Here is a 15,827-nt window from a genome sequence, read left to right on the forward strand (position 1 = left end):
TTTATTGAATCTTTCTTAAGATGTGTTGATGCAAAACTGATCTGCAAACACAAAGGGCTAATACCCGATTCAAACGTTAAGGCGTGCCAGCCGATTTGACCTTGCTATCGGCAAAGGTGATAACTCGAATACTTTAGTCCTGACAACAGCGATGCGCCTGGATGTCACGGCTAAGAGGTACTCACGCGGAACTCGAGAACACGCCGAGCTTAAGTCGACGAATTCCTAAGAACTCGTAATAAAAGGAAAAAAGTATGACGAAGTCGTCGAAAAGTAGATGCTGGAATATGAGTAAAAACGTGTGTTTGATTGATTTCTTGATTCTCTGATTACAAGGTCCTAGGGTTTATATTTATACCCTGCTCAAAGAGCTACGACCAGACACGATTAGAATTCGAATTCCAAATTACACGGAATCCGTATACAAAACGATGCAAATAACTAAGGAAATAATAAAACTATCCTTCGTGACAAATCGAAACTCCTCCACATGACAACTGGCAGCTTCCGGACTCCTCCTTCGCGTCATCGGCAATCCCCTTGCCATAGTCATCGGCAGACCTTTTTATCCAGTCATCGGCACCATATTACTGCCTGTGGACTTAGTCACATTCAACCTCTCCCTCATCGGCAACCATCCTCATCAGCAACCCGCATCGTACTGCCACCCTATCCTGCCATCCTGGACACGTGCCCAAAAATGGTGTCAACACATGCCCCCCAGTTTCGGAGTATAAAACTATTAATGCTCCGAAATTCTCTGCAGTAATGATGCCTTCTCCGCAATTAATGCTCCTAATCTGGTAACCGACAACCTCAATCTGGACAACTCTGATCCTAATCCTCCGCAGATTCCTCGAAATCCCCAACTTCCTAAACGGGCATCTTTCTTGGTCGTACATCGGCAACAATACCGTTACAAAGACCTGCCGATGCTCTGACCAGGATATTCGCAAAAACGGTTACCTCCCCTCTATCCGCCCATCGGCAAGATGACCGTTATAGAATATCGCCGATGGACCGACCAGGAGATCTCGCACAGTAAAATATCTTTAGATAATGACCGCTTCCTGTCAAATCACCTGCACAATCCCTGGATTACCGTGCGAACAGTTACCATATCCACCTGAGTACCCTCGGGCTTCTCGGATGCGGCAAAGAAATAAGTCGGATTTGCCCTTGCCCATCTTGTCCTATAAATAGTTCCTTCTTGGCTACTCCTCCCCCATTACACCATTCTACTATCCAACTTTGCTTTTCCAGCGGCGGCGCCATTTACAACCCTCAAGATCTCCGACAAGCACTCCTCTTCATCAACTCCGGTGCCCTCCAACGTCCTCTTCACGACAAGATGGCCATTGGCTTCGTCGTCCCTGAGGTCAGACTTCCATCTCATCTCCTGTACTTTTTCTCGCATTCCTGTTCATCTGCGATTCATCCTACTGAATATCTTCCTTTTCCTTTTTCTTTGTATTTTTATTCCCCAAAACACTAGGAATTGTCCAACAAAATTGTCATCCCTACCGATCAACCACACCTTCAGTGCCTCGGCCCTCTAGGGAATCCAGATCCAACCGACCTTATCAATGCAGAAACCAACAGGATCCCCTTTAGAGCCGAAAACTTTTCTTTAGATCTGTGGAAAGACACCTTTCGCTCTTGGCCCAGCCCTACTGTAGGGTGGAAAGATTGGTTCTTGAGGGTCAGCAATTCTTATGAAGTCCAGTGGGGTGAGAGGAAGCTAGCTCAATGCATTAGGCTATCCATTGCCGATATGCACAGGAACGAGTCGCTGCTGATAGCTGCATCCTACTTTTGGTCAGACACTCTCAATGCTTTTGTTTTTGGCCACGGCCCTGCTTCTCCTACCCTTGCCGATGTAGCCATGCTCACTGGGCTAGATATATCTTCTGCCGATAGCACCCATTTTTTTGATACTGCCCCCAGTGCCAAAGTGGAGACTCGCGCTATCGGCGGTTGGTCAGGGTACATCCAGAAGTACCGCGGGAGAGGGCCTGTCACCATAAAGGAGCAAACCACCTTTCTGAACATGTGGCTGGACAAGTTTGTATTCTGTGGTCGATCGGCAGGACCAACTTCCGTCTATCTATCGGCAGCAGAAAGACTGGCTAGCGGTGGCCAATTTCCTCTCGGCCGATATTTGCTCAGCGCTGTTTACCACCTTCTTCATCAGGTAGCCCAGAAACTCCTGCTTGGCCAATCCATCGGCAACTTGGGAGGCCCCTGGTGGTTTATTAATATGTGGCTCAATCTGCACCTGCATAAGCGCCTTGATTTCAACTTGTTCTCACAGCACTTCCCAAGAGATATAGCCGAGAATCATGTGTTGGGTGAAGAGGAATCGGCAACGCGTGCCCCCTTGAACTTTGGCGAAGCCGTTATAGTCTTACCCGGTTCAGGGAACAATCCGGATCAGATCGGCCGATTCTTCGAGACTCTGTATGAGGGTCTGGCCAGAGATGAACGACCATGGCTGGCTTATGACGACCCAGACAGTATGCTCCCTCTGACCTTCAATCCATTTGATGAAGCTCTCGACAGGGACAATGAGGTGATGATGGCAATTGTGACTCCCAGAGCCATACCAGTGAATTTCTTCGGTAGCACAAAAACCTCTCCCCAAACCTATGAATTTTATAATCCATCGGCATTAGCTCGCCAACTAGCTTTCGGCCAATTGCCGATTGCACTTCCTTATGCCGATGTAATAAAGCCCAGAGAACCCATCGCCAACCTTCTCGAGTGGACTCGAGTAGCCCAGCTACCACCAAATGCCGATACAGATGTAGATCTGTCAGAATGGGTTCCAGCTGCCTTTATCACTCAGGCATACAAGCTATGGTGGGCAGAATGGAAAGAGAATCTATTCTGCAGATCAGCCCTCTCATACCGCGGCATGATCGACCCCGAATACGAAGTCCCTGATGACACTGTAAGTATTTTAAACCGATGTCTCATTTTCCAATACTATTTCCATCGGTAACTTACCCCTGTATTCCTTTTGCAGATTGACAACACCCCCCCCATCGGTTAGCAGGAGTGGCAAGCCGATCGACTTGTTCCCATCAGGCCCGATCTCCTCAATCGGCCATAATGCTCCCACTCTGGCTTCCATCGTGCACCGGGGTGCGCGCCTCAAGAAAGTTACCACCAGGAAGACTCAGACATCGCCAACAGTAGCTGCTTCCACTCTGGCGCAAGCTTTCAGGGCAATTTGTCAAACCCTTTTCATTTATGCTAACTATCTTTGTATCGGCTATCTATGCTCATAAACTCCTTTTTGTTGTTGCAGCAAACTGGTGCATCGGCAAAAGCCAAACGCCAAGGTACCGATGCCCCCCAGTCTAGCCAGCCAAAGAGGAAGGGCACCCAAGGTGCTAAGGCTGGAACAAAGCGCCAGAAAGTGGCAACTCCTCCTCCTCCTCCGGTGTCTCCAATCCCGGTGGAATCTTCCCCTTCTTCTCCAGAAGTCCAGACACAGCAAGCACCATCTCCCCAACCAATACAGGAAGCACCACAGATGGAAGAACCCCAGCAGGAAGAACCTCAAACGGAAGGTACATCAGCTGACGTAGGTGGACAAACAACTGGCCCGGCAGGTCCAGTTATATCATTGGCGGTTTCCCCGATTCGGACAACTGTTGTTCCTCCTCCGGGTAACATATCTCAACAATACTTCCGCCGATAAACTTATTCTCATTTAGTCTCATAACCCTTCCTGTCTTCTTTCAGGCGATATCGTTCCATCGGCAACATCTGCCGATCAACCTGTAGTTCCATCAGTATCTTTGAGTCAAAGGCAAGAAATTGCCCTGAAACAAGTAAGTCATCCAACTTTTCCACCAGCATCGTCTGCCGAAGCTTTGACCATAAAAATGACTTATTTCATTCTCATTTTCAGGAACAAGATTCTCCCGATAGCTTATTCTCCTTCGCCATTGATATCTTCGAAGAAGAAGGTGAGGAAGCAAGCTCCTCTCGGGCAATTGGGACTGTATCGGTAGAAACCAGGGCTAAGCTGGAGGAGCTATCGGCCATACTTCATCAAGACACTGCTCAACTGGTCAACGATTCTGACCCAGCCAAGGCCTTGTTCAAAACCCTTAGAGGCCAAATTCCTGTCGATGCTGAAGAAACGCTCTTCCATGCTGCATACCTAGAAAGCCGCCAGCTACAGTACCAGAGAGCTACTCGACGCCTTGCCGATAGAGCCGCTCAAATCCAGCTCTCTGAGGAGATGATGAAAGAAAAACTCTTAGCCGACGAGAAACATAAGAACATCGGCACCTTAAAGTCCTCAGGTGATGCACTGAAGCAGAAAGTATTTGATCTATCGGCAAAAAGAGAAGCTCTACTGGCCGAACTCAAGCAAGTAGAGGATGCTCTGTCCCAAGCCCAGCAAGAAGAGAGTCAACTGCCGGAGACCATCAAGCACCTTGAACAAGAACGAAACGTCCACGGCCGCAAAGCGCTGCAGCTGAAGAGGAAACTGAGGCCGATAGAAGGTTCTGCCGATGATGATATCAAAGAGATAGAGACAGCCAATCAGATCCGGCTGCGCGCCATATCGGCAATCCAAGCGCTGCTGAACATCTGAAGCTTTCATCGGCAACACACCTTTGTTTTCCCGCTTTTAGCTTTTAGTCTAGCCGATAAGACTGTTATCGGCATCTTTTGAAACATTAAGTCTGCCCCCAAACATTTAAATCCAGCCGATAGGAGTGTTATCAGCACTTAAACTTTTATGCATCGACCCATATGCTGGGGTAGTACTTCTTTAAATATTTGCCATTTAATGCTCTGGGAAATTCAACTCCTTCGAGAGTTTCTAGAATATAGGCATTACCAGGAGCCGAGTGTCTTATCCGATAAGGACCTTCCCAATTAGGAGACCACTTCCCAAACTTCGAACTTTTAGTCCCGACTGGCAAAATCAACTTCCATACCAAATCCCCATCGGTAAACTCCTTAGCCTTTACTTTCTTATCATACCATCTAGCAATTCTCTTCTTATTTTCTTCTATACTCATTAAAGCCTTTAACCGATGCCCTGCTAAATCATCTAACTCATCGGTCATCAAAGTGGCATAATCATCGGCAGCCAATTGATCTTGAAAAGATAATCGCCTAGATCCAGCCTTAATCTCCCAAGGCAACACTGCATCATGTACATACACCAATTGATAGGGTGACACCTTGGTTGATCCATGACAAGCCATCCGATAAGACCATAGTGCTTCATTTAGCAATGTATGCCACCGCCTAGGATTTTCTTCAATCTTTCGTTTAATAAGCTTGATAATTCCTTTGTTAGACGCTTCGGCTTGCCCATTGGCTTGAGCATAGTAAGGAGAAGAATTCAACACTTTAATTCCCATATCGATTGCGAATTCATCGAACTCCCCTGACGTGAACATGGTGCCCTGATCGGTGGTAATCGTTTGGGGAATCCCAAATCGGTAAATAATATGCTCCTTCACAAAATCAATCATATTGGCCGATGTGACTTTCTTCAAAGGAATAGCTTCGACCCACTTAGTGAAATAGTCAGTGGCAACTAGAATGAACTTATGCCCTTTGCTAGATGGTGGATAAATCTAGCCGATCAGATCGATGGCCCATCCCCGGAACGGCCAAGGTTTTATTATAGGATTCATAGCCGATGCGGGTGCTCTCTGGATATTACCGAACTTTTGACAACCTTGACATCCCTTGAAATATTTAAAACAATCTTCAAGTATGGTTGGCCAAAAATATCCATTCCTTCGAATCATCCACTTCATCTTAAAAGCTGACTGATGCGCTCCACACACTCCTTCATGGATTTCCCCCATCAAACTTCTGGCTTCATCATCACCCAAGCATCGGAGAAGAATTCCGTCGATAGTTCGATAATACAATTCATTTTCAAGGAGCACATACTTGGTCGCTTGAAATCGAACCCGTCTTTCAACTTTTTTGGATGGATCTTTTAGATAATCAATAATTTCTTTCCTCCAATCACCGGCACTGACTGCCGATGTCGCATTAATCATTGGCTAATATCCCGAGGCATGCTGGGCTAACCGATTAGCGTCTTCATTATGCAATCGGGGAACATGCTCCAATCGGAAGTCCTTGAATTCCTTTAACAGTTGCATACTTCTCTCGAAATAGGTTATGAGAACTTCACTTCGGCATTCATAGCTTCCGGCCAATTGATTTATAACCAACATAGAATCCCCGAATATTTCAACAGCATCAGCACGAACTTCTCTTAACAACTCCAATCCCTTGATCAGAGCTTGATACTCAGCCTGATTATTTGTTGATGTAGCAACAATCGGCAAGGAAAACTCATACTTCCTCCCCTTAGGAGAAACTAATACAATGCCGATTCCTGCTCCCCGGTCACAGGTAGATCCATCAAAGAAGAGCGTCCAGGGTGCAATTTCCAAGGTTTCCACTAGACCGCAATGCTGAGTCACAAAATCGGCCATAATCTGCCCTTTGACTGCCTTAGCCGATTCGTAACGCAAATCGAACTCCGACAGCGCTAAAATCCATTTACCGATCCTACCACTCATAATCGGCATAGATAGCATGTATCGGACCACGTCATCTTTGCAAACAACAGCACATTCGGCCGACAACAGGTAATGTCTCAGCTTGATACATGAAAAATATAAGCATAAGCACAGCTTCTCAATGGCCGAATACCTGGTTTCAGCATCAATCAACCTCCTACTCAAATAATAAATTACCCTCTCTTTTCCTTCAAATTCTTGAACTAAAGCTGAACCGATAACCGATCCATCGGTAGATAAATACAATTTGAAGGGCTTCCCTTGTTGAGGTGGAACTAAAACTGGAGGATTTACTAGATACTTTTTGATTTCATCCAGAGCCAACTGCTGTTCTTCTCCCCAAACAAACTCTTGATCGGCTTTCAATTTAAGGAGAGGACTGAAAGCACGAATCCTCCCAGATAAATTCGATATAAATCTTCTGATAAAATTCACCTTGCCGATCAAGGATTGGAGCTCGGTTTTATTGGTAGGGGCCACTATTTTATTGATAGCATCAATAGATCTTCGACTAATTTCAATACCCCTCTGATGTACCATGAAACCAAGAAACTGCCCTGCCGATACGCCAAATGCACACTTGTTGGGATTCATCTTCAATCCATGCTTCCTTGTGCACTCCAACACTTTTCGTAAATCGGCAAGATGCTTTGAGAAATCTCCAGACTTAACCACCACATCATCAATATAAATCTCTACGAGCTTGCCGATGAACTCATGAAATATGAAATTCATAGCCCTTTGATAAGTAGCACCAGCATTCTTTAACCCAAAAGTCATGACTATCCACTCAAATAGTCCAACATGACCAGGACACCTGAATGCGGTTTTTGGAATATCCTCCTCTGCCATGAATATTTGATTGTATCCTGCATTACCATCCATGAAGCTGATGACCCGATGGCCAGCCGCAGCATCAACCAGTAGATCGGCGACAGGCATTGGGTATCCATCCATCGGCGTAGCTTTATTGAGATTCCTGAAATCAATGCACACCCGAAGCTTCCCGTTCTTCTTGTAAACCGGAACAACATTGGAAATCCATTCGGCATACCGACACTGCCGAATAAACTTAGCTTCAATAAGTTTAGTGATTTCGGCCTTAATATCAGGTAGAATGTTAGGATTACATCGGCGGGCTGGTTGCTGATGTGGCCGAAATCCAGACTTGATGGGTAACCGATGTTCGACAATTGATCGGTCTAAACCAGGCATCTCTGTATAATCCCAAGCAAAGCAATCTTTATATTCCTTTAACAAACTAGTCAATTGTCGCTTACACTCAGGATCTAATTTAGCACTAATAAAAGTAGGCCTAGGCTTATCACCACTACCTATATCTACTTCTACCAAATCATCGGCCGATGTGAATCCCTGGCCTAATTTTCCATCATCGGCGAATCTATCCATTAAAAACCGTCGTCAGAACCGACTGCTTGGATCGGTGGAATCTCATAATCGGCAACTTTGAGAAAATCTTTCTCCCAAACTTCTCCTGAAATGCACCTAGTCTTTTCATAAGTACCCGCTTCTGCCGATGCGATAACATAAGAAGAATCCCCTAGGACGATCTCAATCTTGTCACCTACCCACTGAACCAAGCACTGATGCATTGTAGATGGGACACAACAATTGGCATGAATCCAATCTCTCCCCAATAATAAATTGTAGGCACCTTTTCCGCTGATCACGAAAAAAGTTGTCGGCAAGGTTTTGCTGCCGATGGTCAACTCTGCACATATCGCCCCCTTGACTGGAGACACGTTTCCTTCAAAGTCTTTGAGCATCATATCGGTCTTGGTCAAATCTTGATCCCCTTTCCCAAGCTTCCGATATACTGCATACGGCATAATATTAATAGCAGCTCCACCATCAACTAGGATCTTAGTCATTGGCTGCCCATCAACCCTTCCTTTGAGGAACAAAGCTTTAAGATGCTGCCTCTCGTCATCGGCAGGTTTCTCAAAGATAGCCGTCATCGGATCCAGAGCCAACTGAGCTATCTGATCAGAAAATTCCAACTCATCGTCACTGGCTGGTGCAAGAAACTCTATCGGCAACATGAAGACCATGTTGACGCCTGCCAATGGACCTTCCCTCTTAGTGTCTGACGGCTGCCGACTTCCAGAGTTCTCTCCCTTGTTTAGCTCCTCTTGCCTTTCTCGTTGCAATCTCCTTTTCTGTGTCTTGGTTAATCCTTGAGGGCACCATGGAGGAAGTGGCCTTTGCCTTGCCGTCGGGCGTTGGTTCTCCCTTGACTCCATGCGATGCGTGTTAGCATCCCTGCAAAATATGAATTCATCGGGAACCCGCGCATCAGCCATTCCTTCGAGCTCCTCTTGGTTCCTGGGAAAATACTAGACACGGTCACTAAGTCTGTTGTGCCCACTGAATCTGCCCCCCAACCGGTCATGAACTGACACCCTTCTTCTGATCGGCCCATTAGCTCGCCGTTCATCATCATGATAACGCCGATCGTTCCTATCGTACCGATCATAACCGTTGCATTCAGGGCAGTCTCTGACAGTAGGAAGCTTGATATTTTCCTCCCAACAATGGATGAAGAATGGGCAATTCCAATGATCCCTGTGCCGATTCCACTCCTGCCGGCGTCTTTCTTCTTCCCGTTGATAATCTTCCTGCTGGCGTCGATACCGATCTTCCCGTTGTTGCCATTTTTCTCGAGGCCTCCTATGAGTTATGACGATGCCAGATCGAGGAAGCCTTCCTGAGCTAATTCCTTCCTGGACCAAGCCTTTACTTCTTGCATCGGCAGTAGTAACTTGATGCTGAGGATCTACCGATGCACTCTTCTCAGCTGTCTCCGACGTTAAGACCTTAGCCTTCCCCTTAGCATCCAACATGTTTGTCGGGAAAGGATGTTGGTCTATCTTCATCGGCTTCTGGGCTTTAGAACTGTCAAACTTGATTCTCCCTGACTCTATAGCCGATTGCAGCTGCTGTCTGAATACTTTGCACTCGTTGGTGTCATGTGAAGTTGCATTATGCCACTTGCAATATCTCATCCTCTTCAACTCTTCTGCCGACGGGATCACGTGGTTAGGTGACAGTTTGATTTGACCTTCCTGAAGTAGAAAGTCAAATATCCTATCGGCCTTGGCGGTGTCAAAGGCAAACTTCTCTGGTTCCTTTTGCCCAAAAGGACAAGACATCGGCTTCTTGTTTTTTACCCACTCTGCCAAACCGATTACTGGTACTTCATCGGAATCTGAGCTTGTTGCTTCATCAACAAACGACACTTTCTTATTCCATGCCCTCTTAGGCTCGAAAGGCTTGATGTCTTGATCAGATATCCTCTGCACCAAGTGACTTAAACTTTCGAACTCCTGAGAGGCATACTTATCCCTGATATGTGGCAAAAAACCCTGGAAAGCCAAATCGGCTAGCTGCCGATCATCCAGAACCAGGCTATAGCATTTATTCTTGACCTCTCGTATCCTCTGCACAAATCCCTCAACCGACTCATCATTACGTTGCCTCAACTTGACCAAGTCGGTGATCTTCTTCTCATGAACCCCCGAGAAGAAGTATCTGTGGAATTGCTTCTCTAGATCGGCCCAAGTAATTACTGAGTTGGGAGGTAATGATATGAACCAAGTAAAGGCCGATCCAGACAATGATGATGAAAATAGATGAACCCTCAATTCGTCCCTGTTACCAGCCTCTCCACATTGAATAATGAACCTATTGACATGCTCCATAGTTGACGTGTCGTCTTGTCCGGAAAACTTTGTAAAATCCGGTACCTTGTACCGATGTGGAAGCGGGATCAAATCATACGCTGGAGGATACGGTGTCCGATAAGAATAAGTGTTGACTTTGGGTTTTATCCCAAATTGTTCCCTCATTACTTCAGCAATCTTATCGGCCCAATACGCATCGGCATCTTGCCGATGAGGCGGCTGCGGATCTGGCACTTGGTGGCGAACCTCCACGTGTCTGTTTGGGACGTGACCTGCATGGAACATTGTATTGGTCACCTGTCCTCCAATCTGCGGACTACCAAACTGCTGTCCACTGATTGGCTGTCCTCCGAGTTGCTGCCCAAAATTTATTGGCTGGTTGGGAATCCCCTGACCTTGGAACCCGGGATAGACCTGCCCTTGCTGGAACCCTGTAGTCTGATAACCCTGCTGGGGCGATTGTGGAAAGGCTTGCTGTCCAAGCCATCCATTATTAGCGTTCATTGGCATAGGTGCTACCGATGATTGGTAATTGGGTACCGTCGTTGAATTGACATACCCCGACTGGGCCATAGGCCTCTGTTGCATCAGCATTGACTCTGCCGATGCGTTGGGCATCTGGAACATTGAATCTTGAGGATTTCCAGTGTGAGGCCTTGCAGTAGTAGTTGTGGTATACCGAGGACTCTGGTTCACCGGCACATTGGAAGGTGCCGATGTCATAGGAGTTTTGCCCCTCATGTCAGTTATCTGTGATGTTCCCGGCGTCAACTCTGGAGGCATACCATAACCCCACCAGTTGGGAGGAAGAGTTAACCCTGACATTGCCGATGCCAACATATCTGTTGTCAGTTTATGCTGCCCAACTGAAATTTATGGGTTGGTTGCCATCGGCATAGATAGTGCACCAGTAGTCCCCAATGTACTTGGAGGGACGGTAGACTGTGCACTTGCATTCGTCAAGGCAGCCGATGGAGCCGTGACCTCTGGTGCCGTTGGCTGATGATGGGAGGCCCCCACATAATCTAGCGGGATTTGTCCTTCCTTGAAAGTTCTTGCCACGGCGTTGAAAACCGTATTAGACAGTACACCAGCTTGGTTAATCAACGCTCGATTGATGGCATTGTCAACCATATCTTGAAGCTTGCCAGGATTGGCGTCAAAGGTGACCTGCCGTGGTGCCGGCAGTGCATCTTTCTGGACCACTTCGCCGCTCCTGTTTATGCTGAAAGACCTCAGGCATTGCTGCTTGAACTCTTCCATGGCTTGGGCAATAGCTTGCTTTTGCTCATCCTTGAGGTTGGCTTCCGTCACAGGGATGACGTTCTCTTGATCGAGGTCAGAGATCGACATGTTGATCTTGATCTTGAATCGGTCCCACTGGGCGTGCCAAAAGATGTGTTGATGCAAAACTGATCTGCAAACACAAAGGGCTAATACCCGATTCAAACGTTAAGGCGTGCCAGCCGATTTGACCTTGCTATCGGCAAAGGTGATAACTCGAATACTTTAGTCCTGACAACAGCGATGCGCCCGGATGTCACGGCTAAGAGGTACTCACGCGGAACTCGAGAACACGCCGAGCTTAAGTCGACGAATTCCTAAGAACTCGTAATAAAAGGAAAAAAGTATGACGAAGTCGTCGAAAAGTAGATGCTGGAATATGAGTAAAAACGTGTGTTTGATTGATTTCTTGATTCTCTGATTACAAGGTCCTAGGGTTTATATTTATACCCTGCTCAAAGAGCTACGACCAGACACGATTAGAATTCGAATTCCAAATTACACGGAATCCGTATACAAAACGATGCAAATAACTAAGGAAATAATAAAACTATCCTTCGTGACAAACCGAAACTCCTCCACATGACAACTGGCAGCTTCCGGACTCCTCCTTCGCGTCATCGGCAATCCCCTTGCCATAGTCATCGGCAGACCTTTTTATCCAGTCATCGGCACCATATTACTGCCTGTGGACTTAGTCACATTCAACCTCTCCCTCATCGGCAACCATCCTCATCAGCAACCCGCATCGTACTGCCACCCTATCCTGCCATCCTGGACACGTGCCCAAAAATAGTGTCAACACGACTATATTATTAAAGGGGTTTTAGTTTATGCGATTCGGATTTGATGAGTAGGGGGAAAATATCTTTTGATGACATCACGGAATCGGTTTTGAGCAATGCATGCATGCATGAGCCAAGAAGAGATAAGAGCAAGTATTATAATACAGCCAGCTGCTGGTAAGATTTCTTTACAGCCTTCTTTGCAGCCTACTTATATAATGGTTAGTTCATCACTATTAATGTATGACTCACTTATCTGTCTCACAGATTTTCTTGGTTTTTGTGTCTGAGTTGGCTCGCTTTTACTCTCTCTCCTCTTCTTTGTCCTCCACCTCAATATTTAGCTGGCTTACAGCCTGCTATAATATTTGCTCTAAAAAACTATACTCGGAATAAACTAGGGCATAATATAAAAGATATTCGGACTATTCGTGATCTCGGATGGTCACTGAAGGTTGACCTTGACTCTCAAGTGGTCGAGTACGCGTCCCCTATTTAACACTTACTGTACATCTGCGCCGCATACACTGTTAAGCATTTTCGTTTTTATTTGATAAATATTGTCTAATCATGGACTAACTAGGCTCAAAAGATTCATCTTGTAAATTACAGATAAACTGTGAAATTAGTTATCTTTTGTATCTATATTTAATGCTCCGTGCATGTGTCGCAAGATTTGATATGACGGGAAATCTTAAAAATTTTTAGGAACTAAACCAGACCAAAATTAAAGAAAGAACCCTCTAGACAAAAGGTAAGCAAGAAGCAATGGCACTGTACTAATTATGAGCCCTCTTGCTAAATTTCACTCAGCTAAACTTTAGTCATTTTAGTAGCTAAACTTTCAAACACACTGACTAAAAGAAGCTAAAATAGTTTAGTCCCACGAATTTCGTTTGGCAAAATGGACACGGTAGTATTTTTGTTTGTATTTAATAAATATTGTCCAATCATGGACTAACTAGGCTCAAAAGACTCGTCTGGCAAATTACAGGTAAACTGTGCAATTAGTTATTTATTTTATCTATATTTAATACTGCATGCATGCAAGTGTCACAAGATTTGATTTGATGGGAAATCTGAAAAATTTTGTAAATTTTTTTGAACTAAACAAGGGGAAAAAGTCTACATAACTCTCTCAATTATCCAGTGTAGTCTTCACCCCCGAACTATAAAACTGGATATTCTACCCCTAAACTTTTAAAACCGGTTAAATAACCCCCTCGAGCGGTTTTGGAGGGTGGGTTTGTCTTTTTATTTTTTATTTATTTCCAAAGAATCTTTGAAAAATCTTAATAAATCACAGAAAAATCATAAAACAAAAAAAAATCTGATTTTGTTGGACTCCCGATGTGTAAATCTACACAGTGAATATATAATATGGTATACTTTAGTACAAAAATTTTGTTATAGCTTTAATCTACATTTTTCTATAATTAATTAGAATAATTAATATATGCAGTTCCTATGATCCAATTATGATAAAATGTTTATGATAGACTTATTATTGTATGCTTGAACTATGGTAAAAGTTTCATACTCATTGGATCATGTATAACTTAGTTATAGATAAAATATAGATTTAACAAGAATAAAGCTAAATAAATATATAATTAAGCTATACGTGATCTAATGGGTACGAACATTTTACTATACTTTAATTATACAATAATTTGCTCATCAAAAAATCATAATTGAACTATAGAAACCGCATATATGAATGATTCTAATTAGTTAGAGAAAAACATTGATTTAAAACTATAGCAAAAAACTTTGTAGTAAAGCATACCATATTATACGCAGATCTACTCACGTGGAGTTCAACAAGTTTAGATTTTTCATTTTATGATTTTTCTATAATTTTTTATGATTTTTAAAAGATTCAACAGAAATAAAAAAAATAAAACCATCTTCTAAAACTGCTCAAGAGGGTTATTTGATTGGTTTTAAAAAATTCAGGAGATAGAATATTCGATTTTATATTTTAGAGAGTAAAATAATTTACCCTAAATAGTTTGGAGGGTTGTAAACAAGGCTCTTGTGAAAGGCGGTGATGAGAATGAGGCTTTGTTTAGATTAAAAAACTTTTTAGATTTTGACACTGTAGCACTTTTGTTTTTATTTGACAAACATTATTCAATCATGAAGTAACTAGGCTTAAAAGATTCGTCTCGCGGTTTACAAGAAAACTGTGTAATTAGTTTTTGTTTTCATCTATAATGCATATGTCACAAGATTCGATGTATAGAGTATTAAATATAGATAAAAAATAACTAATTGTACAGTTTACCTATAATTTGCAAGAAAAATCTTTTGAAACATAATTAATCAATAATTAGACAATATTTGTCAAATACAAACAAAATCAATGTTCGTCAAATACAAACGAAAGTGTTATGGTAATTTTTTTTGACTAAACAAGGCATGGAAATAGATAGGTACCCATATATGTACTGGCTAACAGTACTTGAGGTCTGGGGCCTTTTAGCCTAGTCTCAATACATGTTTCATGAGAGTGTCGTGCACATTAAATAGAGTGCCACATAAGCAAAATTTCTGATTTGGCAGGATCATTAAATGAAGGAGTTTTATCAGATGAGAGATGAGTTTCATCCCCATAAAACTCATGTGGTTCGATTACCTAGTTTATAGTCTTAGTAAATGTGTCATAAAACTATACATTGAGGCTGACCTTACAAAATATTTTATAAAATGAATACGGTAATATTTTTATTTATATTTGATAAATATGGTTAAATTATAGATTAACTAGGTTTAAAAGATTTATATTATAAATTATAGATAAATGATATAATTGATTATTTTTTATCTATATTTAATAGTTGTCACAAGTTTTAATGTGACAGATCTTGAAATTTTGTAAAATTTGGCGAGGTAGCTGCTCCGTTCCTGCCTGCCAGCTAGAAACAACGACGGCTATCAAGGAAGCGTACGATCACACAGCACGAGTGGGGCCCTATTTCATTCAAGTCTACAAGAAGGTCACACGAGCTGACTAGTCAACGCCTCGTCAACCGGTTGCAGGAGACGACGACCAGAGGGCCTACACGGTTACCGAGAGCATATTCCAGAGAACAATTATCAGTGGTCGGTCGGTCAACAGAGAGTCCGGCCGTAGCCATAGCGTGACACACGACAACGCCTCGTTTCCTCCGTGCAAAAAAGTGTCACTTTTAGATATGTTATTTGATTTTTCGGTTTATTCAATTCTTTTATGTAAATATTATATATTTTGTTAAAACTTATTTTATTATTAGAGCTACTTTACTAATGATTTATTTATTTATAATTTATAAAAATAATAAACCGAGCGGTTAAACATAATATTAAAAAGTTAAAACGTCGCTTTTTTCTAGGAAGGAGGATGTACTCCGTAGACCTTAGGCCTTGTTTAGTTTAAAAAATTTTGCAAAATCGACACTGTAGTAATTTCGTTTGTATTTGAC

The sequence above is a fragment of the Sorghum bicolor genome, chromosome 10 (genome assembly GCF_000003195.3).
Source record: "Sorghum bicolor cultivar BTx623 chromosome 10, Sorghum_bicolor_NCBIv3, whole genome shotgun sequence".
NCBI classification, from domain to species: domain Eukaryota; kingdom Viridiplantae; phylum Streptophyta; class Magnoliopsida; order Poales; family Poaceae; genus Sorghum; species Sorghum bicolor.